General features: G+C 59.3%; 1 protein-coding gene and 1 pseudogene across 1 annotated transcript in view; both read left to right on the top strand.

Moving 5' to 3' along the window:
* Window positions 1-13635: 13635 nt before the first annotated feature.
* Window positions 13636-27962, top strand: part of LOC138847893 (sodium- and chloride-dependent GABA transporter 1-like) — a 15843-nt pseudogene continuing 1516 nt past the window's right edge.
* The window catches only part of LOC138847895 (zinc finger protein 286A-like), a 20934-nt gene continuing 20731 nt past the window's right edge, over window positions 27760-27962 (top strand). The window contains exon 1 of the mRNA XM_070067666.1: window positions 27760-27892. The gene's annotated coding sequence lies outside the window, so the exon portion shown is untranslated. The remainder of the gene's footprint in view (window positions 27893-27962) is intronic.

The raw sequence follows: 27962 nt of genomic DNA, 5'->3' as shown, positions 1-27962 counted from the left end.
CACAGCGTGGCCTGGTGGCCCAGACCGTGCACTCCGGAGCCCAAGGCATGGCCCTACCCACCTACCCCCTCTCTGTCACTGTCTTCCCGGGGCCTCGTCCTTTGCATCTGCACAGTGGGATTGATACCAGCACCTGCCCCAAAGGCCCTGTCACAGCCATCACTCAGGGGCAGTGGATCTTGTTGCTAACCAAGGAGGGGGACTAGAAGCACCACTCGTGGCCACAAGTGGGCTTGTGATGGGCACAGCTGGACGAGTGCGGGAAGCTAGAAGATGGACAAGAAAATGCAGGCCCCTGTGACGGGCGGGTCTCAGTGCGCGTGTGTGGTCCCTGCAAACCCACCACAGCTACGCACAGCAGCAGGGTTTTCTCTTTCCTAGCTGCAAACCCTCCCTTGTGGAAGACAGTGTTGCACCCAGGCCCTTCCTGTGCCAGACCTGCCCAGCTGGCCCACTGTGGGCAGTGCCCTTGGCAGGGACTGGACTGGGTTAACACCCAGAGAAACCCCAAAGTGAATCATTTGCATGCTGGCCAGGGAGGCAGCTGGCTGTGGACCCCTGGCACCATTTTAGAAGCAGAAGGAGGGTGCAGGACTCAGTGCTGGGAGCCGGGGGCCTGGCGGTTGAGACGCAAGCAACCATTTCTGTGTGCTGGCCCACCCCACAGCCAGTCCAGGGTCCCCTGGGCAGCAGCCACTCCTGAGGCTGAGGACAGGTCAGCAGAAAAGAGGAGCCTCCCTCCTGGGACAATGCTGTCCCCGCTGTCCCCCTGGGCAGGACAGGGGTCAGGGAGGCTCCGTGTGGACACGTGCAGGCAGCTGACATTTCACCGGGGTTTGAAGGAACACACGTGTGCCCTGGGGGTTGCGTGTCATGAGTGATGGCTCTAAGAATCTGAGCCGATCAATGTCTCCCGAGGACTCCACCGTCGCCTGTCTTGATGGAGCTGGCATTCTGCCCACACTTTTCCCCACCTCTGTCTGAGAAGCAGTGATGCTAGCTGTGGGGAACCGCAGGCTGGCCACCTGTGGGAACTTCCTCACTTTGCTGTTTGCGTGGCCTGTTGTAACAACTTGTGCAAAACAAGTTAAGGAAGTGCTGGCTGCTGAGAAAAACAAGTCAAGGAAGTGCTAACCACAGGATGTCCTGAAGACACACAAACATGGAGCAAGATGGACTTTCGTCCTGAGGCACTATGTGCCCTTCAACTTGATTGGACTGTGCCTGCATGGACTGCATGTGAACAGACTTGCCATTGGCTGGGAGCGTCCTGCTAGGGGAACCTAGGGTATATAATGGGGATAGTATTGTGTAGGGGAAAAAGGGCTTGGCTTTTCTTTCGCCTTGCATCTGGATGAATAAAGTTCCATGAGAACCGAGTAAGCAGCGATCGTGTCTTTACTACGCTGGACTCTCGCGGGCGAGCGGCCGGCAGCTAGCACCAGTCAGGCGGTCTTTGCCGTGGCCCAGCTGCTGCTGCACATACCACGCACGTTCTTCCACTTCGTCCTCATAGCTCTCAAGGTAGATTGTGATCATCTCTTTCCGGCAGAGCTGGGATTCGAACCCAGGTCTCCTGGTCTGCAGGCCCTGCCCTCCCCTGCCATTGTCAGGGTTCCTGAGGACCCTGACATGCCGCTGAGCAGGAGGCGTGCCCAGGTTTGCTCATCCGATGCAGGACTTCGAATTTTCTCAGCAGAAGTCTGGTTTTGCTTCTTACTACCTAGGACTTTTCACTCTGTAAGGGGGGGGGGCTCTCACCCTGTAGAATTCTCCTATAAGGGGGGCTCTCGCCCTGTAGAATTCTCAAAAGCTCAGTGAATGAAGCGAGAACAGCTGTGCTGGCAGAAGTGAGCACTCATTTGAGTATTTTAAAAATAAAATTGGCTTCCTCTCGTGGGAAAATACGTTCGCGCCTGGAGCGTGACCCTTTGGCAGCTCCGAAACCCACGCCCTTCCCATTCTCGCAAAATATTCTAGGGCCGCGTCTCTCATGTTTTCCTTAAGCCAATAGAATTTTCCTTAAGAGAACAGGAGGAGTTTTTTGTTTGCTAGATACAAAATTGGTGATGCTGAACCTGCGTTTTCAAACCTCATCACTGCCAGGTGTGTGAGATATGCGGGCTTCGCAAAGTTCAAGGAAAATGCGCGTTATCTTCCCTTGCACTCGGAGTTGCCTCACCTGTGGTCCCCCACAAAGGGGCCCTACTCATGTCATTCTCCCACTCCCCTGAGTGGTGGAGGTGGCTCTGTCCTGGCCTGTAGACTGGAAGCTGTCGAGGGCCGGGCAAGACCCCCGATGAGGTGGGATGTCAGTGGCTGGCTGACGGTGCCCGTGGGACTTTGATAAGTGGTGCAGCCCCACGCCCCCTGGTCCAGGCTGCCAGTTCAAGCTTTAAAACAGCCGGGGGCCAGTGTTGTGATGTAGCTGATGAAGCCACTGCCTGTGATGCCAGCATCCCATGTGGGCACCGATCTGTGTCCTGCCTGCTCCACTTCCAATCTAGCTCCCTGCTAGTGGCCTGGGAAAAGCAATGAAGGACAGCCCACATGTTTGGGCCCCAGCCACCTTGTGGGAGCCCTGTAGGAAGCTTCTGGCTCCTGGCTTTGGCCTGGCTAAGCCCTCACTGTTGTGGCCACTTGGGAAGTGAACCCTCCCCCACCTCTCTCAAAATAAATAAGTAAATTTTTTTTTGACAGGCAGAGTGGACAGTGAGAGAGAGAGACAGAGGGAAAGGTCTTCCTTTGCCGTTGGTTCACCCTCCAATGGCCGCCATGGCCAGCGCGCTGCGGCCAGCGCACCGCGCTGATCCGATGGCAGGAGCCAGGTGCTTATCCTGGTCTCCCATGGGGTGCAGGGCCCAAGCACTTGGGCCATCCTGCACTGCACTCCCGGGCCACAGCAGAGAGCTGGCCTGGAAGAGGGGCAAGTGGGACAGAATCTGGCGCCCGGACCGGGACTAGAGCCCGGTGTGCTGGCGCCACAAGGCAGAGGATTAGCCTATTGAGCCACGGCGCCAGCCTAATAAGTAAATCTTTAAAAAAACATTTCTCAGCTGCACACATCTGGGCACTGGCTCTCGTTTAAGATGTCTGGTGTGACCACATGTTGCCATCTTGCTCTGTCTGGGCCTCAGTGAGTTGTTCTCTAGAGTGGGGCCAGTGACACCTGCAGAGCTGTCAAGGGACAGAAGTGGATGCTGGGTGGATGCCATGGAGCTGTGTGCGGCCACCACAGGGCACAGAGAGGGTGCTTGGCCGAGGCTGCACCTGCATGGTGACTCGGGACAGCTCCTGTGGCCAGCTGCTGGCCCTGACAGGAGCAGCTGTCGTGTCTCTTTCCCGGATCTGAGCTCTTACAAGGCCCTGACCCCGAGCCCTTGGGAGCCCTTCAGGCACGTCTCAAACAAGAACAAGTGGCTTCCTGCACGTGTGTGTGCACAGGAGGAGAGCCGTGGCCCAGAATGCCAAGCAGGCTTCATGGTGCTCTGCCTTCCTGATCAGAATTCAGGGTTTCTGGCCGGCTGGGCTCTGCAGGCTGGAGGCTAGAAGCGGCAGGGAACCTGGGACACGCGGTGGGGGTGCAGGGCCAGAGATGTTCTCCTGTTCTCTGGGGCTCCTGTGGTGCCCAGAGCAGGTTCATTCTGAGTCAGCGCCTTGAGGTGGTCTGGCAAGGATGAAATTAATGGGCTGGCCTGCTACAGACCCAGCAGAAGGAGGGCAGTGGGAGAGGCCCTGCAGCCTGGGTTCGAATCCCGGCTTCTCCACCACCTGTGCCCTTGAAATCTGCACGCTAAAGGGCAAGCCCCTGCCTCCTGGCCTTGTCACAGGGGTTGGTCACCCGCAGCACGCAGCTCCTTCCCTCCCCTGGGGCTCACTGCCCTGTCCCCCTCTCACCATGCTTTTCCCTGGATTCCTTGTCTGACTCCTCACCTGGGAAGAGACAGGTGGTGAAGCAGCACCTTGCCAGCCACTCGCAGCTGAGCCATCTCTTCCCTGTCTGTGGCCTCGTTGTGGAACCTGGGACCGGCTCTGGGGGTGGAGAGGGTCCTTACACCCCAGAAAACAGCAGATGCTGCCACTGCCCAGGAGGCCCACGGTGTCCTCTGTCGCGAGGGCAGAGCCAGGAGAGCACCTCTTACCTGGCACCGTGTGACCTCCATGGGGGAAACAGCACCTGGGAGACCCCAGCCCCAGCCATGCAGAGGCAGCAGAATAGCTGGGGAGGTGGGATGGGAGGATTTGTGGTTGGGGCAAAGGGGAGGGCGCATGCACTGTGGCCCGGCCCCCTTGCCACCACCTGCGCACTCGGCCTCCCTGCCTCCCTCCGCACACAGCAGCCCAGTGCCCTTGTCAAAGTGCAGTCCCATCACGGCTCCCCCTTCCCAGGCTGCACTGGCAGCCGCGAGGCCACCGGGGAGTGGGAGAGGAGCCGTTGGGAACACGGGCAGCACTTGCTCAGGCCTCTGTCACGCGGATCCCGGCCTGCGAGCGCGTGCTTTATCCATGCCTGTTTCCTCGTCTGTGCCATGGGGGCGGCACGAGAGTTAGATGCCATCGTTCGCGTTACGCCCTTCACAGATCTGTTGTGATCATGGCTCCCTCTGCCTGCAGTGGACCAGAGCTCCTGCTCCTCTCCTGCTTCCCTGGCCAAGGTGGAAGGGAGCTCTCGTTTCTCCTGCCCCATCTCTGCCGGCCCAAGGGAGGTGCAGCCCGGTACCCACCTGAACCCCTGCCTGGCTGCCCCCTCAGCTTTCCCGACTGAGCCTCAGCTCGCCGCTTCTCCCCCTGCACCCAGCCTGGGACCTGGCTCCCCGGAGGTGCTCGGCCACTGCTGGGTGGCTCAGATTGGAAATGGCCTTGAGAAAATGAGGCATGCAGCAGGGTGCTGCTGGGAATTAGGGGCCAGAAGAGACACTCACGAGGTCCTGGGGTGTGAGCCAGTCACGTGGGATGAGATGAGATTGAGGGAAGAAGCCAACACAGGCTCTGGAGTCAGCCACACCGCTCTACCTGCGCAAGGAAGGAAACCCAGAAACAGGGCAGGCAGGGGCCTGGCTTGAGATCACGCAGTGCATGTGGTGCGGTGCCGGGAGCCAAACTTGTGCCTTCACCACTCAGGTCAGCCCCCAAAACACATCCGCGGGGCTGTGCCCAGCTGCCACAAGGCACAAGTGGCAGCTGCGTTGGAGGAGAGCTGGGTCTCCAAGCGGAGAGAGCTGCCCCTTGGGGACCCCGTTAGAGCTGCCAGCCCTACAGGCCCCGTGAGGGCTGCTCAGCTGGGATCACGGGCTCTCTGCTGGCTCCCAGGACACCGTGTGGCCGCAGCCGGGGAGCTGCAGTGGCCCTAGTGGGGCGACCACTGAAGCCCCGTGCAGCAGCCTCTCAGGGGTTGGGGTGGGGTTTCTTGGAGGAGCTGGGTCTGGGGAGGGGCAGCTCCCAGACACCTCGAATGTGGGGCTTGTTTTTCTGTGGGCACCTGCCAGAGACAGCAGCTAAGGGCAGGCACACAGGAACCCGGCTGCCCTGGCTCAAGCCGTGATGCCCCCGGCTGAGAGTCTTTTGCAAAGTCACTTTACTTCTCTGTGCCTCGGTTTACCTTTCAGTACAATAAGAGATGGCGTGGGGATCCACCACGTGTGTAGCATGGCCCTGGCGTGTTGCAAGCGTGGCCGGCTCACCTCCTCCCTGCATTGCAAGCTCATCTGGTTCGTTCCACTCCCCTTTTTTGCCCGTGAAAAGCTGGGCCGCTTTTCCTCCATGCGTGCGGCTGCGGGAGAGCTGGGGCCTGGACTCCTGGAGCCACACAGCTGCAGTGGACACCGCTCTCAGTGCCCGTTGGGCTCAGGGTGGGGCTGCTCCGTGGCCTGCTCCCTCCGCCACCGTGGTCCGGGACGTGCCCTGGACAACCGCATGGCAGCTCCCAGGGACGCCCTGGAGCTGGGATTTTCTGTTTCCTCCTCTGGCTCAGGGCAGGGAGGCCAGGAAAGTTGCTCCCCTACCCCGGGTGTCCTGCAGGCAAGGTCAACAAGGTCATGGGGTCAGCAGTCAAAGGGCACAAGCCGCCCGTTGTGTGCCCGTGTGACCTTGGGAAGGGCGTATGACCTCTCTTGACCAACGATTGTTATTGCTTCCGTATTTTTAGCACTTGCTGTGCTGGGCACCATCCGGGCCTCACACAATGTGGGGTGCTTCCTGGTGGCCCCAGTTTCTGACCAGGACCCAGAAAGAGAGTACAGAATTCACTCAAAAGGCCTTGGGGTGCTGTTCAGAGGGGCACCCCGTAACTGCAGGGGCGGAGAAGTGAGCTCCTCTCGGCTCTGTGGCGGCAGCTGGGGGCTTTCACCAGTCTGCTGGTGGTGAGAGTGTGGTGGGAAGAGATGGCAGTCAGGAAGGGTCATGCCTCTCCTGCTGTGCGACACTGGGCCCACCTGCAGCCCACTGCAGACTCGTCTTCTCTGTAGACGCCTGCATGCAGACAGGTGCACTGGTGAGGTGTGGAACAATCTGAACTGGGAGAGAGGTTGCCTGGGCCCTGTTATGCAAGGGCTGAGGGTCCAATAATGGGGGACTGCAGCCAGACCCCAGCTGTCATGACTGTCAGCTGAAGTCTGCACCCCAGCCCAGACCCGGCCAGCTTCTGAGCCTTCTTGAAACACTAGGCCCAGGAGACCCTCACCAGCTGCTCCTTCTCATCAGAGAAGCACCTCTTCCAGGGAGCCCTCCCTGACCTCCAGGGCAGAGCACAGCAAGAGCCGCCCACAGCACCTGTTGTCCTCCAGCCATGCCAGGCCAGCCGCACACTCGCTGCACCTGTGGCTCCTCTGTGCCTCGCATTGCCCAGTGCTCCTCCGTGGCAGGTGCATGTGCGGCCCCTCTCCCCTTCCACAGCAGCCGAGCTGTGTGGATGCTTCCTGGGGATCAGGCCTCTTCTCCATGCACTCCCTGGCTTCAGCTTCTCACCCGAGTCCATGCAGCAGGAGGGTCCACATGTGCAGACAAGAACACAGAGACTCAGACAAGCTATTGACCGCCCGATTCGCGAGATCGGAACCATGCCCCATGACATAATCCAGGTCGCCCCCAGATCACGGCTTCAGAAGCCGTCCCATGCACCTGGATCACCGGAACCTGCTAGAATCCATGGCCACCGCTGCAGGTGTGACATGGGGCCCAGGGCTCTGCCCTCCTGGCAGGCTCCCCCATGATGCCGAGGCCCTCCCTTGCTGCCCTGTCTGCTAGGTCCAGGCTGGCGGGTGAGGGAAGTAGCCCTTGCTTTGCAGACATGGAACGAGGCCTGGGCGGTCCCACACCTGTGAAGTGCCTGGCACACAGTAGGCGCTCAATAGATGCTAGCTCTTCTCCCTCAATAGGAGCTGGCGTGATGCCCGGTACACAACAGAGGCTCGGGAAAGCCTGGCCCAATTGAGAGAGCCGAGCTTTCTTCCCCAGCACAGAGAACAAGCCGCGCTATGTTCCTCTTCATAAAGGAGCCAAACCCAATATTAATTTTTTCTTGAACCTCAGTGTTGCAAAGAGAAAGGAGAGCGAGTTGCACACTTGCCTCTTCCATTTCTGCAGGGAGAACCTGGAGCGGAACAAAGCCCGAGTGAGCGCCATGTCCTGGGAGGGAGCCCCCGACCCCGTGCCCAGGCCTCTGGTTCTCCCACCTCCCTCTCCCACGAGCCAGATCTGCTGCATGCCCAGCCTGGCCAGAGACAATGGCGGCCCTGAGACTGCGCCCTGGCCTGTCAGCCCTGCCGAGGTCCACACCCCACGCAGCCGCCTGCCCCCCGATGCAGTGGCACAGAGGGAGATGGTCCAGGGCGCCGTCTGCACATCCCCGCCCCTGGCCTGTCCTCTAGCCCGGGGCTGGCCTCTGACAGCCCAGTCTCCAGGGAGGCCCATGGGCCACAGCCCCAGAGCAGATCCTGGGAGCTGCCCTTCCCCACTCTGCCCCCAATCACAGCCGCATCATCTCTGCCTTGCCCCCTTGCCGTGTGCAGCCTCCCCGTCAGCTCAGCCCTGCTGCTTGAACCCTCCTCCCCCAGCCCTTTTGGAATAAAATCTGAACTCGCCGTGGCTCCCGAGGCCCTGCATTACCAGGTCCCTGCCCACAACCTCCAGCTGGCTCCATTCCCCCTCGTGCTGGCCTGCTGCCACCTTGGCCTCTCAGATACACGGACCCAATCCTGCCCCAGGGCCTTTGCCCCTCCTCTCCATGATCCCAGAGATGCTGTATCCCAGATACAGCCCCAAATTCCAGCTGAATTTTTTTTCTTTCCAACCAAGAAAGCAAGCCCACGGGCCAGTTCTGACCCATTTTGCTGCTTCTGATCTAGGGCTCCGGTCTCCACATGTTTTCTTTCTCTTGCAAAGCACGGACTCCCTCAGGGACTGACAGAGGGACTTCTTCCTACTTCACTGGGCCCCTTTTGGCATGGGGATTGGTCCCAGTGCAGGATGGGTGTCGTCTGGGAGTGGGGGTGCACCTGCCTGCCTCCGTCTTTCTCCTGAGCTCCACCTTCCCAGAGGCCCATGATGGAGTCTCTTTCTGGAAGCTGGATCTGGTCACGTGATCACCCCTGCCACGCACCTGCAGCTGGGCCCTAAGTCCTCACCCCAGTGCGAAAGGCCCTTTTCTGCGTCAGCTCTCGCATTTGTCCCGACCTGGGTGCTTTTTCCATTTGCACAAACCTGACGAACACCTGTTCAACCTTCAAACCCCAGGGCGAGTGGCCCCTCACCTGGGCTCCTCCAAGCTGCCTCATTCCTTCTCATCTTCAGAGCCTGTGCACCACAGTGCAGTGGATCAGCTACAGCAGAAGTGGTTCCCCAGATGATGACCTGGCCGGGGGAAGGCCCTCACCTCTCCACCTCTCGTGTCCTGTGCCTGTCCCAGCTCCGTGCACAGAGCAGGCCCCCAGCAAGCACTAGCTGACTCACAGCCTGCCAGCACCTGGCGTGTGCCCCCCATGTCCTCGCTGCATGATGAGCAAGTGGCAGAGGCCAGAGGACTGATCTCACCTCCTAGGGTCCTTTGGAGGAATTCAGTTCATGGGGCCCACTCAACACCCAGAGGGCCATGTGGCCGGACTCTTGGCCTGCAGGATGTTGTCGCCTCATGAGATGGGGCTGGAAGCTGCTGGGAGGAGGCCACGCCTCTTCCTCCCACCTGCTCCACCAGCAGGTAAAGGAGAGTCTCAGGCCGGCGTTCCCCGTGCGTGGCCGCATCCTTGGATACTATCCCCAAAAGCCATGGGCCCTGGGCTGCGTCTCAAGAAAGGCAGGAATGACTGGGATGGCGGGGCCCTGCTGCGAGCTTGCCCACACCTGCTCCCTGTGTGTCCTTTCCACCAGGGAGGGAGGGGCAGGGGAGACGCCCACGCCAGGAATTCGGGGTCCCAGGTGTGCGCCTGAGTGCCACTGCCTGGGAGCTCTCTGGGTTGGGCACCCAGTCCCCGGCTTGCCGGGTTCCTCGCATGGACGAGCTGGTTGGGGTGTTTTTCCCTGCTCTGCTTCGTTATAGAATCACTTTTCTGCGACTGACCAAGCATGCAGATGTGCCGCTCCCAGCCCCCGTCTGGCCCGGGGTGGCGGGCGAGGCCGCTGCAAGTTTGTAGAAAGAGGCCGGGCTCCCATTCCCACTGGGCTTCTGAAGATACTCAAAGGTGCTGAGGACCTGAATGGAATGTGCTCCGAAAAAGACTGTCGCCATAGTCATCGTCACTGCTGGGGCCCGGAGCCAGGGTGAGCGCTGTGGCTGCCTGTACGGGGGCCACATGACACCTGCTTGGCCTCAGCGCTTCTGATCCTCAGCACAGCCCCAGGTGGGAGCTGCTTGTATCTCCCCCACTTCACAGAGAGGTAAAGTCAGCCAGCCAGCACTCGTGGAGGGCAGACACAGCCAAGGGCCTTCTGACGCAGCATGGGACAAGTCCAGGACCCCACGGGAGCACCAGTTGCATCCTCAGCCTCTACTTCCTGTAGCTTCCCTGGGTGCGTTCCACGCCTTCTGCAAGGCTCGCTGCACTGGGGCGGTGGGACTCCTCACAGGGAAGCTCCAGGGCTACACTGGACCCTGCTACGCGCTCCTATGCTTGGGCCTTGCATGCCCAGGAAGTCCCTGTTCACTGTCTTCCTGGGAGGAGCACCTGCTGGGGGTGAGGCAGAGAGCTGTGGTGGCACCAGGAGCCCCCACGCCGGAGTAAGATGGGGAGGGGAGTTTGGGGCTGCAGAAGCCATGTGCCATGGACTGGCTTTCTGGTGACGGACGGATTTCCAGGCTCATGGTCATGGAGGCTGGGATGGCCAGGAAGGGGGGTGGTCCCCATGTCTGACGGGGGTCTTCTTGCTGTGCCATAATGTGGCAGAGGTGGAAGGCATGGTGAGAGCAAGGGAGCAAGAATGACTGATAACCAGCCCACTCCCAAGATAACCAACCCACTCCTGAGATAACCAACCCACTCCAAAGATAACCAGCCCACTCCCGAGATAACCAATGCACTCCCAAGGTAACCAGCCCAGTCCTGATAACCAACTCACCCCCAGGATAACCAACCTACTCCAGAGATAACCAACCCACTCCCAAGATAACCAGCCCATTCCTGGAATAGCCAACCCAGCCCCTGGATAGCCAGCCCACTTCTGGGACAGCTAACCAAGCCCTGGGATAACCAATTCTGTCTCGAGGAAACATATCCAGTCTTTGAGGTAACCAGTCCACTCTGAGATAACCGAACCACTCCTGAGGGCAGAATTCTCATAGCCTGATCACCTCTCAACCCTGCTGCACCAGGAATTAAGCTTTCAGGGGCTGAACTGAACTTTGGGGGCCACTTCCGGCTCAGGGAGCCCCCTGTCCACCTGCTGGCTCTGGGTGCTTCCTCCTCGCACACTGAGCCTGCTACCTTGGGACGAGATGGGCAGAGGAGGCTGCCTTGGAGTCTCCAAGTAGCTCCGAGATTCGCCCACTTCCTCAGTCCCAGGCCAGATTCCCTGGGAAGAAGTTTGATTGGCTAGCCTGGGTCAGGTGATCAGCCATGGCCCGAGGTGATTGGATCATTCTGAACACATGACAGCTGGAGCTGCCCCCCCCCCGCCGGATCATGGAGTGTTAAGGACTTGGTAGCTGAACCCCCAAAGGGATGCACTTCAGCCTCCGCCCCTTTCCGGAGTCTGCTCCCCAGCCCCCCAGTGTCCCCCAGGATTCCCCGGTGGGCCATGGCGCCTTCCACTTCCTGCCGTGCTGGAGCTGGGCGGCGGCCTCTCACTCTGAGCTCTGAGCTCTGAGGCTCCTGCGCCCCCGCGTCGGCATCTGGACGGGCATCCAGGAGCCGCCTGTGGGCCGTGCAGGAGCTCAGACCCCTGGGGGCCGTCCTCGGGGCCGAGGAGCGGGACTGGCGTTCCAGGCTGGGCTGTGCGAAGGCGGTCCGGCTCCGCTGGAGCTCCAGGAGTGGACAGTGGTGTTTGGTAACAGGGGCTGCACGCGAGGGCGCTGCGGGCACAGTGGCCTGGCGGAGGCTACGGGGAGGCGGGCGGGGCAGGGCCCGCCCTGCGCTTTGCTGTGGCTCAGTTCCTACCTCTGCGAAGCCCAGGGCCAGTGCAGCCCCCACTCCTGCCAGTTGGTGCTGAGGGTCCCCTACGTCTGTTTTGCGTTGCTGTATCCATGGAAAGCCCCTCTGCAGAAGTTAGGGAAATAGAAACCGACCACAAAGGAGGGCACCGAAGCCACTCAAGCTGACCCCTGACCCCTGCTGACGGCACAGGCTGCTGGGTTCTTCTTCTTGCTTTGGTTTTTAAATGGGCAAATTTGCAGGGAGAGGGCCGACGCGGGGTCATTCAGAAGCAACTGTTCTGAAACCTGCTTTTCTCCACAAAGCAAGGTGCTCTTGCCTGCGTGCCCACGCCTTGGCTGCAGAGTGGAGAGAACGCAGCTGCGGTGGTGTTGGGCCCGGAGGCTGCAGCCCCACTCTGCTGGGTTCCTGTGTCTTCTGATAAAATCACGGAGCCTCACCTCTCAGCGCCCCCGTGGCCCTCCCTTCCACGGCTGTCCCTGGGCCACCGGCCCCTCCCCAGCATGTTCCCACACCTGAGGGCCGGCTCCACGCTGCATGGACTCGCTGCGGTCACCCTGGCTGGGGACGCTTTGCCAGCCATGTGCACAGCCCAGACACCAGCAGCTTCCTGCCGCCCTGTCACCCTCCATCCCCCAGCCCCGCCTGCCCACTCGCCGGCCCCCTCCCCTGCCTTGCAGACTGTCACCCAGGAGCTGTGTCCAGAGCCCTGTGAGAACTGACCCATCACAGAAAATCATCAGGTGAGTCCAGCTGTGGGGAGGAACACACACCCACAGCTCCACAGAGGATCACCCCATTTCACAGATGGGGAAGTAGAGGCTCTGAGCCATCCGCAGAGCCCTTAGCTGAGTAGGTTGGGGCATGCAGCTGGCAAAAGGCAGCCTAGAGGCTGAAACTCAGGACTGCTCAGCGTGCAGTTTTACACACTGTCCCCTGGAAGTAAAGAGGCGGAAGGATGCAGGCTGCCTGTGGTGAGTCTCAGGGTGGCCGTGGCCAGCAGTGGTCGTACACGTGTGGAGAGCCTGGGCTGGAGCTAGGGCCGGGCTGCCAGCCCCAGCCCCTGCAGGCATTGGGGGAGTAGATGGGAGGGCTGTGTCTGCCTTTCTGCTAAACAGAGTGAAAAGCGCCGGCGCCGCAGCTCACTAGGCTAATCCTCCGCCTTGCGGCGCCGGCACACCGGGTTCTAGTCCCGGTCGGGGCGCCGGATTCTGTCCCGGTTGCCCCTCTTCCAGGCTAGCTCTCTGCTGTGGCCAGGGAGTGCAGTGGAGGATGGCCCAAGTGCTTGGGCCCTGCACCCCATGGGAGACCAGGATAAGTACCTGGCTCCTGCCATTGGATCAGCGCGGTGCGCCAGCCGCAGCGTGCTGGCCGTGGCGGCCATTGGAGGGTGAACCAACAGCAAAAGGAAGACCTTTCTATCTGTCTCTCTCTCTCACTGTCCACTCTGCCTGTCATAAAAAAAAAAAAGAGTGAAAAGCAAGAGCGGGCTGGGGGCCCCCAGCAGCGCAGTGAGGGGGTCCTGTTGTGTGAGATCGGGAGCAGTGGAGACGCTTGCTCAAAGACACACACAGCGCCCACGTGGTGACGCGGACTTGGGGGAGGAGCTCGGGACCCCTGGGCTGCAGCACCACCCGTGGCCGGGACACCCCACCTTCAGCCACAGATGGAGCCCCTTCGCTGCCGGCCCGGACACTGATTATGGCCTTGACAGCCTGGACGCTAATTATGGCCTTGACGAAGGGCAAATCCCCTATCACATCATCAGAGGCAAAGAGAAGATCTTTCCTTACAGCCCTGGTGTCTGCCTTTGGAGGGTCGTGGTCCTGGGCTTGCTCCCTGGGGTGGGACACAGAGGCTGGAGCCCTGGAGCACGTCACCCCTTCCGCTTTGGGAGCCGAGGCCTCTCCGCTCCAGAGCAGGGGCAGTGGGAGCAAGAGGGCTTTCAGGAGCCCACCTGCCCCGGCCCCCAGACGGCTGCTCCACTTTTGTAATTTCAGGGTGAGGCCCCCGCAGCCCCCACTCCTCTCTGTCCTAAACCCTGGCCCTGTCCTTCCAGGGTGACCTTGAGCTGCAAAGCTACTGTCCACGTGGACCGGGGCTGATGTCACACGCCCACTTGCCAGGACCCCTGTGTGCAAACCCAGAGACATGGCGGCCAACGGCAGCAAGGTGGCCAACGGGCAGATCGCCACGGAGGTCAGCGAGGCCCCTGTGGCCAACGACAAGCCCAAGACCCTGATGGTCAAGGTGCAGAAGAAGGGGGCAGAGCTTCCCGACAGGGACATGTGGAAGGGCCACTTCAACTTCCTCATGTCCTGTGTGGGCTATGCCATTGGCCTGGGCAATGTCTGGAGGTTCCCGTACCTGTGCAGGAAGAATGGAGGTGGTAGGTAGTAGCCCTGTGGATGGCCGCTGGGCCGGACCTGGGCGTTTTCTGGGGTTCCGTAGCAAGATAGGGCCACTGGAGACCCCAGGGGATCCCCAGGCCCCATACTTCTCCTCATTTCTCTTTAGGGGTTCCCCTAAGACAATGCTTGTGTGTGAGCAGTACCCGGGGTGGGCATTTGGGTCAGGGTGAAGATGCCACTCAGGGTGCCCTGTGTCCCTGGGTTCAGCTTCCTCCTAAAGGGCACCGTGGGAGGCAGCAGGGACTCAGGTACGTGGGCCCTGGATGGAGTTCCCATCCTGAGCTTCAGCCTGGCCCAGCTCCGGCTGCAGTGGGCATTTGATGGAGTGAACAGGTGGAGGGTGGATGGAAGACCTCTCTCTTTCTCTTTCTCTCTGCCTTTCAATTTTAAAAAGTTTATAAAAAAGTTAAACTGTACCCCAAAATTCATCTCCCCATTTGGCAGAGGACGGGCCTCCTCCTGGGTGCCCTGAGCCTCTCTTTGGCTGTGGGTGCTGCTTTCCAGGCAGAGGGAGAGGAAACCCTGGAGGGCAGCCTGGAAGCAGGATGCTTCCCCTGACCAGGGGGAGGGGCCCGGCATGAGCCTCACCTTCTCCGCCCCCAGGGGCCTTCCTCATCCCCTACTTCCTGACGCTCATCTCTGCTGGAGTCCCGCTCTTCCTGCTGGAGTACTCGCTGAGCCAGTATGTGTCCATCGGGGGGCTGGGCATCTGGAAGCTGGCCCCCATGTTCAAGGGTGAGTGTGGCCATGCCCCTGAAGCCAGCACCAGCCAGGGTGTTGGGTAGGGCAGGGGAGAGGAGGGACTCCCTGTGCTCACTTCCTGGTGGGGCTTGGAGCCTGGCAGGCTCCCGGGACATGCGGGGCATCAGGCGTCCTGGCCGTGGGCCCCACCCTGCCTGGCCCCAGACGTGAGTCCTGGCTCCCTCACCTGGGGGGCATGTGTGACCTTCTGCCGGTCACCACCTGGCCCTTCGCCTCCATCCTGGTGGTTGGCTGAGTGGGCAGCGGCCGTGTGGCTGACGCTGTATCCTGCCTGCAGGTTTGGCCGTGTTCTCTTCTGGCTGAACATCACTGCATCATGATCATCTCGTGGGCCATCTACTACCTGTACAACTCCTTCACCACGGTAAGCAGCCCCCTGAGCACTCTGGGAGCAGAGCAGGGTGGGGTTTCCCACAGCAGTCCTGGCCCCAAGCACCTTCTGTGGGTGCACACCTGCCCCCAACCACACCACGTCTAAGATGGGTATGGTTGTCCCATGGTGCACAGGTCTTGCTGGCCTGGGTTCAAATCCCAAGTCCACTCTCTGCCGTGCAGCCTCAGCTAAGAGACTTCACCTCTTGGGGCCTTCGTGGCCTCTTTCTGAAATGGGGACAACCTCAGCTCCCCAGGAGATTGACTCCAGGAGCCCCCTGTGACCCAGCCGTCCCCTCTCTGGGTCAGCACCCCAGGAAGAAAGCAGGGTCTCTAAGAGGGGCTGGCACACATGTGTGCACAGCAGCTCTGCACAGTAGCCAAGGCCCGGGAGAGGATGGCAGGTTGAGGTCGCAAGCCGGGGCCTGTGAGCCCAGTGGACTTGAGTGTTTGAGGCAGGCAAGGCCACCACACTGGGGAACCCCAAGGACAAAGTGCAGGCGAAACAAGCTGGTCCCAGAAGGAGGGACTCCTCCGGTTCCCCGCCGCTAGTCAAGTTAGTCAAGTTCATGGAGGCAGAGAGCAGAGTGGAGTCACAGGGACTCCAGGAAGGGAGTGCAGGGTTAGTGTTTAGTGGGCGCGGGGTCCCAGTTCTGTAGGCTGGAAGGCAGCTGGAGCTGGCTGGGATGATGGCTGGGTGGCTGCAGGATGCACTGAGCGCCCCCACGCTGCACACTCAGAAGTCTGGCTCAGCACTTAGGACACGACCGCGGTGCCCGGGCCCTTGTGGGAGTGCTGAGGTTTGAATCCCAGCCCTGCACCAAATTCCACCTTCCTGCTCACGTGCACCCTGAAGGCAGCGAGTGATGGCTCAAGGAGTTGGGTCCCTGCCACCCACATGGGAGACTCAGATTGAGGTCTGGGCTGCTGGTTTTGACCTGACCCAGCTCCAGCTGTTGCAGTCATTTGGGGAATGAACCAGAAGATAGGCAATCTCTATTCTCTGTTCTCTCTCTCTCTCTCTCTCTCTGCCTTTCAAATGAATAAAATAAATCTTAATTAAAAAAAACCTGGAAGGAGACAAAATGTGAAACCAGCCTTCTGGGGTTCTCAGGATCTCACAATGCTGAGAACCAGGCCTGGTAGAGAAGACGCCGGGGCTGGCCGGGCTGGCCATGCTGGCCGTGTCCCAGAAGGCAGTGGGCGAGACCCCATGGCCAGGGTGGCAGAGCTGGAGAGTGGTCCCAGGGAGGGCACAGGAGGCCCGGGGATGTAGTTTGGAGGGCTGGGCCCTGGAGTGACCAGGGCGCGCTCTCGTAGCCGCTGTGTGGCCTGGAGCAAGATGCTGCCCCGTTGTGATCACGGCGCCACCTGCCCTCCCAAGCCATCAGCAACGAGAGGCAGGACCGTGGCTTCCAGGAGGTTTGGGGTACACTGAGGATGGCCAGGGAGAGCTGGGCCATGTGCCAGCCCCTGGGGCCCCAGTGGGGTTTGGTCACACGACCTTGTCCTTGCAGACACTGCTGGAAACAGTGTGATAACCCCTGGAATACCGACCGCTGCTTCTCCAACTACAGTATCATCAACACCACCAACATGACTAGCACCATGGTGGAGTTCTGGGAGTGAGTGTGGGTGGCATGGGGCACCGGGGTGGGCAGGGCCTGCAGGGGACAGGGCAGCCCCTCCTAACTGGGCGGGGAGACTGTGTGCAGCAGCATGGGTAACATCTCCCCTTTCCAGAAGAGAGCTGGGTGGAGAATGAGGCACCTGATGCCAGCCATGGCTGCAGGTAGAGGAGCCCAGCTGGAGACACAGTCACGTAGCAGCCAGGGACACTTAGTCCCTGGCATCCTACTCTCTGAGCCTCTCGCTCCCTGCCAGCACTGCCCAGTGGCCTATCCAGAGCTAGCCAGAGGCCAAGGGACCGGAGAGGTTGCTGGAGCAATCACCTCCTGGGGCGCAGTGCAGGGTGGAGAAGGTGGCGGGTGGGTGGAGGGGGGCTCAGGGCAGGGAGGAGCCAGCACAGCTGAGCAGGGCTCCCAGAGAGGCCAGTGAGGACCCGTCTTGAGAACCAGCCCAGGCCCAGTTGGCCCCTGCATCCTGGGTTCACAGGTAGTCCAGCCGATAGTGGACCCAAAATAGTTGAGAAAAAATTGTGCCTGTGCCAAACGTGCACGGGCTTTCTTCTTGTTTTTCGGGAGCAGTGCAGTGTTGCAGCTTTTCCGTGGTGTGGACACGGAGCTAGGCCCAGACACTGTGCAGAGATGACTCCATGCTCACGGGAGGCCGTGTGCAGCCTCTGTGCACACAGGCGCCGTTTTCTGGTGGGAGCTTGAGCACTTGCAGAGTTTTTATCTGCAAGAGGTTCTGGAACCAGTCTCCTGCAGATACTGGGGGATCACTGTACTTATAAACCCCAGGTTGCCTGGAGTGAGCACATGTGCACACATACCCATGCACACACAGGTGCAGACACATACATGTGTGTTCACATTCGTGCATGCATGAACACACATATACACACGCATGCAGACACATGCACATGTAAACACATTAACACACATTCACAAGACACCCATCTGCACGCCAACACACACGTACACACATGAACATACATGTTCACACATGACATGGACATACACTGGCACACCTGCCTACACACAGGTTCAGCTCATGTGCAGGCACACCCAGAGACATACATTCTGGCTCCGGGAAGGCCACGCTGATTCTGTTTCCCAGGGGGGCACTTCACAGATGTGTGTTGGGGGCGTACAACAGATGAGGTCTTGGGGTCCAAGTCTCTGTGGCGTGGAGAGATCCCCTGTGCTGGGCGGCTTGTGGAAGGCAGTGCACTGAGGCATGGAGGAGGTGAGAGCAGGCCAGGGACAGGTGAATGGGTGGCACGTGGCCCAGCTGCACGACAGAGCCCTGAGACTACAGATGCGGAGCTGGCTCATGAGGCCAGCCAGGGAGTGCAGCCTCATTCTGCAAAGGAGCGGGAGCTGTCTGTAGCAGGATCACGCAGGGCACCTGCACCCAGAGGGCTCCTGGGCTGGCACAGGGCAGAGCAGAGGTGGGAGCTGTCCATGGCAGGACTGTACAGGGCACCTGCACCCAGAGGGCTCCTGGGCTGGCACAGGACAGAACAGAGGTGGGAGCTGTCCATGGCAGGACTGCACAGGGCACCTGCACGCAGAGGGCTCCTGGGCTGGCACAGGGCAGAGCAGAGGTGGGAGCTATCTGTAGCAGGATCACACAGGGCACCTGCACCCAGAGGGCTCCTGGGCTGGCACAGGGCAGAGCAGAGGTGGGGCAGCCGCTGAGCAGCGACAGAGGCAGCTGCAGCCCCTGCTCTCCTTGAGTCGTTGCTCCTGGTTCCGACATGATCCCTGAGGTAGACCACATCCCTGCCAATGCCCCAGGCCCCCTCAGGTCCCAGCGGCCCTTGTGACATTCTCCTCCCTCCTCTCAGAGCAGGCACAACATGCATCAGATGACTGATGGGCTGGACAAGCCAGGCCAAAGCACTGGCTGCTGGCCATCACCCTGGCCATCGCCTGGCTCCTGGTGTATTACTGCATCTGGAAAGGTTGGGCTGGACCAGAAAGGTAAGGGCCTGGGGCTGCCGAGGGAGCTCTGCTCAGGCAAGGGGTCCACAGCTCCTGGGGCCCCTCCCAACCCTTCAGCTCTGGGTACCTCGACTCTCTCTCCTGCACAGTGGGCATTAGGGCACTGCCTACTCTCTAGAGCAGCAGAGAGCACGTAGGAGCTGACACAGGTAGGGCTCGCAGCTCAGCTCACGGCAGGTCCCTGGCATTCTGCAGCCCCGGGCAGGTGCCAGTCACGGGCCACTCAGCCAGCTTGCCCCAGGAACAGGGCTTCAGTTCCAGGCGCAGGGGCTCCTGCGATGAGGAACACAGGCGGGCAGGTTGTGACAAAGTCCTCAGGCCCTGTTTGCAAACAGGTCTGAGTTCAGATCCCAGTGAGGCTGATTCCTGGCTGAGTGACCTGAAGGAAGCCGTTTCTCTCTGAAGCTCCGCTTCCCCCTCTGCGGGATGGGACTGGTGCTTTCACACATCCTTTACTGTTCATTTTTTTTCTTAATATTTATTTATTTGACAGAAAGAGGGACATAGAGACAGGCAGAGGGGAGAGAGAGAAAAAAAGAGACAGAAAGAGGTCTTCTATCTGCCAGTTCGCTCCCCAGTGGCCACAGTGGTCCAGACTGGGCCAAACCAAAGTCGGGAGCCGAGAACTCCGTCCCAGGTTCCCACATTAGTGCAGGGGCCCAAAGACTTGGGCCATGACCTGCTGCTTTCCCAGGCGCTTTGGCAGGGAGCTGCTAAGAACTGGAGCAGCCAGCACTCCCACTGGTGCCCACACGGGATGCCGCTATCTGGCTTAACATTCTGCACCACAATGTTGGACCCTGTTGAGTTTGTTTTCAAGATTTATTTATTTATTTATTTATTTACTTACTTACTTACTTACTTGACAGGCAGAGCAACAGAGACAGAGAGATCTTCCATTTGCAGGTTCACTCCCCAAATGGCCACAAAGACTGAGGCTAGACCAGGCCAAAATCCAGAGCCAGGAACTCCATCTGGGTCTCCCGTGTACCTGGGCCATCATGCGCTGCCTTCCCAGGTGCATGAGCAGGGAGCTGGATTGGAAGCAGAGCACAGCAGCTGGCATTGTCACAAACAGTGGCCCCACCATGCCAGCCCCGCCATTGGTGATTCTAGAAAGCTCTCAGCACTTAGCAAGGGGCTGTTGCTCTTTTGTCTTTATGATCAGGTCAGCAAGGACAGAGTGACTGCAAGCTGGGTGTCCCGCACAGGGACGTCTGGCAGGACAGAACTGGCCTCGACTCCCTCCCCTCCCCACTTCTCAGGCCTTACACTGGAGGCTGAGGCTCAAGGATACCTGCGTTTCCTGCAGGAAGCAGAGGGGCAGGTGTGCTGTCTGAGGTCTCCAGGTCTCGAAGGGAGCAAAGGGACAGCAGAGAGACTGGAACAGAAGGTGGCTAGGGACAGGTGGGGCGGGACCAGAACACGCCAAAAAGCTGGCGGAACTTTCCAGAAGAAGGTGCAGAAAGAGACAAAACAGAGCCTTACAAAGCCTCCACGTGGGCCTGAGGCGGGTGCTGAAAACCTGCCCTGGAGGGAACCGGAGACCCAGATCCAAGGCTCGTTCTCACGTCTCGGACCCGTGCATGGGATGAGGGAGAGCTGGGCAGGGCCTGGTGTCTCCCGTTCCAGCTTCAGGGAGCAGGAAAGCGAAGCTTTAAGGGCGGTGAAGCCACTGGGAGCCACTGTCCCCCAGGTGCAGCTATGTGCACTGCTGAGTGGTCCCTGTGCCAGCACCTGGTGGGCTCATCACAGCTCTCCTGTCCTAGCAGCCGGGCTAATTGCACCCATTTTCCAGATGAGAGAAACTGGGGCTCGGAGCACTGAGACACTGACCCAGTGGCTTCGTTTTCATCCTCTCTTCCCAATTCCAGGGACAATGGTTTGTTCAGATGGCAGGTGGCTTCCCTGGTCCTGAAGAAGCCCAGAGTGCAGTGAGGGAGAGCAAGCTGCCCCAAGGGAGACCCACACTGGCCAGGAGCCAGGGGCCCCTGAGCTGCTGAGATGAGTCTGAAACCGCTATTCCACACCAGCGAGCAGAGAAATAATTGCAGGCTTTTGATGACCAATTGGCAAAAATGGGTTTTGAAAATGATTATGCTCAGAGTTGGCACTGCAAGGGAGCCACCATGTGCCACACTGGAGGAAGTGCCATTTGCTTTCTTTAAAATGAAAAAATTGAGGGGCTGGCGCCGTGGCTCCCGTGGTTAATCCTTCACCTGCAGCACCGGCATCCCATAGGGGTGCTGGTTCTAGTCCTGGCTGCTCCTCTTCCAGTCCAGCTCTCTGCTGTGGCCCAAGAGGGCAGTGGAGGATGGCCCAGGTGCTTGGGCCCTGCACCCACATGGGAGACCAGGAGGAAGCACTTGGCTCCTGACTTCAGATTGGCGCAGTGCCAGCTGTAGTGACCATTTGGGAGATGAACCAATGGAAGGAAGACCTTTCTCTCTCTCTCTTACTGTATATAACTCTTATCTGTAAAAAATGATTCAAAAAATGAAAAAAATTGAAAGGCAGAATTACAGAGAGGAGGGCAAGAGAGATTGAGAGAGAGGGAGAGGGAGAGAGAGAGAAAGAGAGAGGTGTCTTCCAGCCCTGGTTCACTCCCCAAATGGCTGCAATGGCCAGGGCTGGGGCAGGCGGAAGCCAGGAGCCTGGAGCTCCATCTGAGTCTCCCCCATGGATGGCACTGGGGCCAGCTCCTGCTGCTTTCTCGAACACATTGGCAGGGAGCTGGACCAGAAGTGGAGCAGTGTGGGATGCCGGTGTCACCCCCATCTGTGTAACCACTGCACCACAACAGCATCGCCACCCTGAAGTGCTGATTCTAGAGGGAATCGGGCAATGCTCCGATGCATCAAAAGCCTTTGAGAAGCCGTCACTTTCTGCTTGGTGATTCCACATCTAGACGTCTCTCCCAGGAGCGATACAGTCATTCTGTAGATAAAGGTTTATAAATAGGAGTGTTCAATGAGGCACGGAAGATTGGAAGTCACCCAAATGGCTAACAGCGGGGGCTGCTGGGAGAGGGTGGCGGGACCTCCCTGGGGACCGTTCGTAGAATTAAAACTCACTGTTCAGGTGGCAGACGGTCTTCAGAGAACAGACTGAGTGTGCTTTTACCTTGAAAGCTGCTCACTGAGAAAGCAAGTGGCTGATTGTAGCCTGCTTTTCTGAGACATGATCATCTGTGCAGAAGAAGGTGTCAAAGAAGGAACAGTAAAATGCTCACAGCCCTGTAGTTGTATATTTTTCAGACATTTATTGAGTGTCTACTGTATACCATGGACTGTTCTAGACATCAGAAAGCAGATGTGAGAGACCCAAACCTGTGTCTTGTGGGACGCTGATTCTAGGGGCCACTGTGTATGTGTGTTTGTGCACATGGGTGTGTTCCTGTGTAACTTTCAACATTTCCTGCCAACAGGCATTGCTTGGATAAATTAGACATCCATTAAAAATCACAGGGAATGGGGAAGGTAAAACCAGGTGCTGAGCTGGTTGGTTCAGACTCCACAGGCAGCCAAGCAGAGCAGGCTTCCTGGAGGAAGAAGCACTGGCAGCACAGGCAGGTGCAAGGGGCGGGGCCGTGGGTGGACTGACGTGCCCCTCCCTGTCCTCGCCAGGTGGTCTACTTCTCAGCCACTACCCCTACACCTTGCTCGTCATCCTGTTCTTCCGTGGAGTCACACTGCCTGGCGCAAGGAGGGCATCATGTTCTACGTCATGCCCAACTTCCGTAGTGAGCAGCCTGGGGTGTGACGGGGGCAGCCGACTGGTACGGGCAGGGGCCTTGGGGTCTGTGGCTGTGATGGCCACTAGACACTTCTGCCCATAGGTGTGGCTGGACGCAGCTACGCAGATCCTCTTCTCCTATAGGCTGGGCCTGGGCTTCCTGATCGCCATGGGCAGCTACAACTTGTTACACAACAACGTGTACAGATGCCAGTGGAAGCCCAGAGCCCCCTCCTTCCCAGCCCTACCCTCCTTGGCTTGCTCCTGGGTCCCTGTCATTGCCCTCCCTGGCCCCACCCCCATGACCTCTACCCTCCGTGACCCCGCCCCGCCTCCCTCCAGGGACTCCATCATCATCTGCTGCATCAACTCCTGCACCAGCATGTTTGCCGGCTTTGTCATCTTCTCCATTGTGGGCTTCATGCCCATGTCAAAAAGTCCATTGCTGACGTGGCGGCCTCAGGTCAGCACTGCCCGTCTCGGGGCCAGGGGTTGGGAGTGGGGCTTGCCTTGTCCTCCTCACCCTGTGGGTGGCAGAGCACTCACTGCCTTCCAGACACTGCCCCCTGATCTTCCCAGCTCTCTGCAGTAGGTGCTATGTCCCCATGTCACAGGTGGGGAAACAGGCTCGCCAAAGCCGCCTGCCCAAGCTCAGAGCTCGAAAGGGGTTTGTGCCCAGATCAGTTTGACTGTAAAACCTCTTTGTCTCCCAGCCACACTGATGCTTCCTGCATGGTCCTGGATTTTGTAGGAGAAAAGACCCGCTCCTGTGCCCGGGCCTTTAAGGCTTGATCTAACCACGCCATGTTTCTAGCCATGATGCAAACTCCCTTTGTTAGGGTCTGAAAAAGCCCACTGCCCGAGGAACGACTCCAAGAGACTTTTACTCTCATGCAACCAGCAAAGGGTTAAATTTATTGATCCAACATGTTGGGGCCCTCTGAACATACAAGGACAGAGGAGCCCCGAGGAACTACAGCATAGGGTTTATAAAGGCAAAAACCGCAAAATCGGGAGGGGGGAGAGAATACACGGTTGCTAAGCGGTTGCTAAAATCTTATAATCAGCAATTATGATCTTAAGACATAGACAAATCACATCTTCATTATTAGCCCAGGTAACCCAGGTGCAACCTTTCTACTTTTAAGCTTGAGCAATTATGCTAGGGGGTTTTTGTGTGTTGCCAAGGGTGATGTAGTGCACTGCTATTGTCTGACTATTTGAGATCATAGTTTCAGACTAGAGTCTCACGGTGGGGGGGTGCTTTCCCAGAATGGAGTCTCAAGTGCTCCAAAATGGAGTCCCTACTGTCAAGGTGCTACTTCACTCTGTTTTATTTTTACAGCTGCACCAGGAAGGTTTAAACCTGTAAGCTTAAGCTTAACTTTTTACACCTGCACATATACAATTTTAACTCTTCACCTCGAGTCTGCTTTTATCCTGGCTTCCAGAACAGTCTCTCCAGGTGGGTTGTGCACACTTAGCTTGCCTCAGTCTCAGTGCCCCAGGGCCCAGGGAAACCACAAGCAGCCTCCCCCATCCCCAGGGGCGGGGCCAGCAGAAGGCAGGAGGTCCACTGTGTGCACAAAGGTGTCCCTGAGCTCTCTGGAGGGGACAGAGCTTGATCCCCGGAGCACTGGGTGGGGCCTGGGGAAAGGACGTTGAGCTCCTGGACAATGGCAGCTCCTCCCCCTCTGGGCCTCCCCTGGCCCCTACAGAGCCACACCCAGGCAGCTCCAATGTCTTTGTTCCTCATTCTTTGTTTCCCCTGCTCCTGGACACCCCTGCCAGACACTCAAACACCACCTGTCCTGGACACACCTCCCATGCCTTCCCCCAGCCTGTGGTCCTCCTCGTGAGAAGGGTTCCCAACTGGTGCCCGGGCCAGAAACCTCAGTAAGCATTGCCCTGTGCTCTCCCCTCACCCCCAGCCTGCAGCCTTTGGCCTCCCAAGTGTCCCCGCGGGGGCCGCCTCTCTGCATGTGACCCGCCCCTGCTGATGGCCAGCCCACGGCAGTCCCCCTCCTGGACAGTGAGCCCCTCACCTGCAGCCTGCACCATGGCCTGGCTGCCCAGCGGTGACTCTGACGTGAGGCTTAGGGACTGGTGGCTGTGCTGGGACTGGTGCAGGTACCCACCACGCTGCCCCTCGTTCTCACAGGCCCGGATCTGGCATTCCTGGCGTACCTGGAGGTAGTGACCCAGCTGCCCATCTCTCCGCTCTGGGCCATCCTCTTCTCCATGCTACTGATGCTGGTCATCGACAGCCAGGAGACCACCCCTCTCCCAGGCCCCTCCCCCCCCAGAGGAGGACTCAGAATCTCAGACCCCTAGAATATCCCTGAAGCAGCCCTGTGAACTGGCCAAGTCCAGCAGGGGAAACGGAAACCCAGAGGGAGGGGACTCCGCTGAGGTCCCCAGGGTAGCAGGGGCAGCGTCATGCTGGACCCTGGGCCACCCCCCCAGCCCTGCCGTCTAGGTGCTACTCAGGCTGTGGGTGGTGGGTGGGGCTGTGGGTGGTGGGTGGGGCCATGGGGGGCGGGTGGCTGACCCCGCCCCCCTGCAGTTCTGCACCATGGAGGGCTTCATCATGGCCCTGGTGGACGAGTACCCCAGACTGCTGCACAGTTGCCAGGAGCTCTTCACGTCGCCGTCTGCATCGTCTCCTACCTGAGCGGCCTCTCCAACATCACCCAGGTGGGCTCCCGCTGCTGCCCTGGGGCCCTTTCAACGCCCCCTCTGCCTCCACGGAGCTCTCTGCTGAGCCCCAGACACACGGCGCTGAGGCAGACAGCGTCCTGCCTTCCGGGGGCTCCCTGGCTGTCACAGACGCAGATGCTGAGAAAGACAGCGTAGGACAGAGCCAGAGACCGCAGCAGGCAGCCTGGCCTCTGCTTCCCGGCAGCCCCCCTGGAGTCGGGCCTTCGAAGTGAACACTGCCACTTGTTGCATCCATGAACATGTGTCTGTGAACTGTACACTCACCGTGAACGACTCTCACGACCCACACGGCCACCCGTGGGCCCAGGAACCACTGTGATCCCGGGTGTTGATTTGTTCCCTCACTCGCACTTGGGACCAGCGGCTGTGGGCCACATGTGTGACACTGGGAACCCAGCAACAGTGTGAGAGCCACTGCCAAGTCTACTCTCTTGGAGCTTGAGTTGCAGTGGGGATGAGGCTGACAGATGAGGTGCCTGCAAAGTGCCAGGTGCTGTGGAGCAGAGTGGATACAGCAGGACGGGAAATGGCCAGCAGGGGGCCGGGAGGCCTCTACCTGGGACAGGGGATGGTGGGGGAGGTCTCTAAGGAAGCGACAGGTGAGCAGGTGAGCGGAGACCTAGATGAGGAGGGACAGCCAGGGAGGGGAGGAGAGCATGGCAGGTGCAAAGGCCCTGAGGGTGAGGAACAGAAAGGAAGCCAGTGTGGCAGGGAGCGGAGCAGAGCCTTGCAGGCCAGGCCATTTGAGTTAGACTTGATTTGACGTCTCCCTGCTTAGTTATGTACCATGTTATTACGTATGTGCTGGGAGGTTCTCAGCAGGGGAGAGGCAGGACCGAGTCATGCATGGACAGACGGCGCTGGGGAGCAGCCCCCAGGCCTGGCCTGCTCACGAGGCCCAGGCAGTCTACTATGAGCCCGGCTTCCCCGGCGGTGCTGGGTGCCAGGGGGCCCAGATGTGGGGGGGGCGCTCTCATGCTCCCTTCCTTTCACAAGGGGGCATTTACGTCTTCAAACTCTTCAATTACTACTCCACCAGCAGCATGAGCTTGCTGTTCCTTGTGTTCTTCGTGGGTTTTTTGTTTTTTGTTTTTTGACAGGCAGAGTGGACAGTGAGAGAGAGAGACAGAGAGAAAGGTCTTCCTTTGCCGCTGGTTCACCCTCCAATGGCCGCCACCACCGGCGCGCTGTGCTGATCCAAAGGCAGGAGCCAGGTGCTTTTTCTGGTCTCCCATGGGGTGCAGGGCCCAAGCACTTGAGCCATCCTCCACTGCACTCCCTGGCCACAGCAGAGAGCTGGCCTGGAAGAGGGGCAACCGGGACAGAATCCGGCGCCCCGACCGGGTCTAGAACCCAGTGTTCCGGCGCTGCAAGGCGGAGGATTAGCCTAGTGAGCCACGGCGCCGGCCCCTCATGTTCTTCGAATGTGTCTCCATCTCCTGGTTCCACAGTGAGCCTCCACCCCTGCTCCTTTATTCATTCATTCATTCACTCATTCGTCATTCAGCAGAAGCAGCCGGGACAGCAGGCCCTCTCCCTGCACTGTTCAATCCCTGTGCTCACACAGCTCAGCGTGGTGGGTGCACCAGTTCCGTGTGCAGAAGACAGAGCAACAGTTAGGGTGTGGGCATGCGACAGAGAGGCTAAGGGGCTGCGTGGACACCCGTACGTATTAGGGTTCAAGACTGGGCTCCATGTCCAGTTCTAGCTTCCTGCCAACGTGCACCCCGGGGAGACAGCTGGTAATGGTGCAGGGCTTGGGTCCCTGCTGCCCACGGTGGGGGGGGGACCTCTACTGAGTTCCAGGTTCCTGGCTGAGGTCGCACCTTGCCCCCACTGCTATGCACAGGGAAGACTCCTGTCCATCGCTCTGTGTCTTTAAAATACATACGACTCCACGGAGAACAGATAAATACTTCATGTAAGCAGGGAGCCAACTAGTGTCCGTTGTGGGATAAAAAGTCTTGTTTCACGTCGGATCTGTAAAACGGGAGACGGAAGTATAGAGCTGACATCATCCGCCTGACAAAAGCTGCCATGATGGAAAGCCTACATCGTCCCTGGGGGGAAAAAACGAAGGAACCAGGGTTTCCTTTCCGTCGTGCCCCAAATCTCCGGAGCCCAGGGCCCAAGGGTCTGAGGCCGCCCCTCCTGCCTCTCTGCTGGACCAGAGAGCCCAGAGCGTGGACGGAGATGGGCAGCGCCACATCCCCCAGCGCTCGCCCGGTCTTGCTTCCACCCCGACCCGACCCAGACCACCAGCCTCCGGGACTTCGCATGCGCAGTGCTCCCTTGGAGAACTTACTCTCGCGAGGCCTAGGGTTCTCGTAGTCATGCGCAGATCTCTGCGGTGGGCTGCACTTCCGGCCCGCCCAGCCATACCTTGGAGGAGAGGCGGGGCCTGTGGGAGGGGACCGCGACCCCTGACCTTCCGTGGCCAGTGAATGTCTCCACCTGCAGGGGGCTGGCTTTTCTCCCTGGCGCGCGTGCTATGGGGTTTGATGGTTCTAAGGGTGCTGGGGGTGGCGGCCTGCGGACCCCACAGCTCAGCGGTGCACCCCGCGCTTGCGCCTGTGTCGCAGGTGTGAACCGTTTCTACGACAACATCCAGGAGGTGGTGGGCTCCAGGCCCTGCATCTGGTGGAAGCTGTGCTGGTCCTTCTTCAACCCCATCATCATAGCGGTGAGGCTGGGGCTGCAACGCCTGCAGGGTTGGGGTGGCTCCGCCCCGGGAGAAACTTCTGGAAGCGAGG

This window comes from Oryctolagus cuniculus (genome assembly GCF_964237555.1).
Source record: "Oryctolagus cuniculus chromosome 17 unlocalized genomic scaffold, mOryCun1.1 SUPER_17_unloc_2, whole genome shotgun sequence".
In the NCBI taxonomy this organism is placed as follows: Eukaryota; Metazoa; Chordata; class Mammalia; order Lagomorpha; family Leporidae; genus Oryctolagus; species Oryctolagus cuniculus.
The sequence above is the reverse complement of the archived record's forward strand: the minus strand, read 5'-3'. Positions and strand labels throughout refer to the sequence as shown.